At 43.5% G+C, this 1060-nt stretch overlaps 1 non-coding gene across 1 annotated transcript; it reads right to left on the bottom strand.

The window, feature by feature from the left end:
- Positions 1–335: 335 nt before the first annotated feature.
- Positions 336–473, bottom strand: LOC119929114. The gene has a single exon (XR_005451254.1). It is a non-coding gene; the product is annotated as a small nucleolar RNA SNORA7 (small nucleolar RNA).
- Between the last annotated feature and the right edge of the window lie 587 nt (positions 474–1060).

Here is a 1060-nt window from a genome sequence, read left to right as displayed (position 1 = left end):
AGTGGAATATCTCCTTGCTCTCTGGGTCGCAACTTTGGTGTGTCCATTCTTACAGCCACATCACCTGACAAATCCTCTTCACAATATGGGCCCAATGTATGGGAAGTAGCATCTTGTCTTATGCCATCAAATCATCTCCAACCCACAGTGACTCCATGGACACATCTCTACCAGAATGCCCCACCTCCATCTGCTGTTGTTCCAGTAGTGTATAGATAGAATTTCCTTGGTAGAAATATGGAAATGGTTTACCATTGCCGCCTTCCACACAGTAAATGTGAGTCTCCACCCTTGACTCTCTCCAAGCTGCTGCTGCCCAGCACAGGGGAGTTTTGACTTGTAGCAGATCGCCTTCCATTCGCTAACCACTGCCCAAGTTAGGAATGGAATGGATATGCCTCTGCTTTACTCTCCCTCCCATAGTCGAGACTGGTAGAGTACTGGAAACTCCCCAGATGCAACTCTGAGAAGCGGGGAAGCAGTACAGCTTAATGGGAAGACTGTGGGCTTCAGAGTCAGGGAATCTTGATTCTAAATCCCAACTTCTCCACTTCCTGCTATGTGATCTCAGGGAGTTATTTAACTTCTTCATATGTCAGTTTCTTCATCTGTTTAACTAGGGTGAAATCCCTGTTCTTCCTCCTATTTAGATTGTGAGGCTCATGTGGGACAGGGACTGGCTGATATGATTATCTGTTTCTGCCCTAGTACTTAGTACAGCACTTGACAGATAGTTAACGCCTAATCAATACCATAATTATTAGTTTATTATATCAATAAAACCCAACAGCAAGATAAAAAATGATCTTTCAGTTAATATCAAACTGCCCAACTGGTCTGCTGCTATTATTCTGTTAAAGGAAAGAAAATCCATAAGGTTGGAGAAAGAAGAAAGAATTTTGGTGAATTAAGGCTAAAAATTCTTGTGAAAGTAGGGTGGAAAATTCCTTTTCCGCACAGAACGCAATAGACTCCAATTCTAAGGACTCCTCTCACAAACCTAGAGAAGCAGCATGGCTCAGTGGAAAGAGCATGGGCTTTGGAGTCAGAGGTCAGGGGT

This window comes from Tachyglossus aculeatus, chromosome 5 (assembly GCF_015852505.1).
Source record: "Tachyglossus aculeatus isolate mTacAcu1 chromosome 5, mTacAcu1.pri, whole genome shotgun sequence".
Classification (NCBI taxonomy): Eukaryota; Metazoa; Chordata; class Mammalia; order Monotremata; family Tachyglossidae; genus Tachyglossus; species Tachyglossus aculeatus.
The sequence above is the reverse complement of the archived record's forward strand: the minus strand, read 5'-3'. Positions and strand labels throughout refer to the sequence as shown.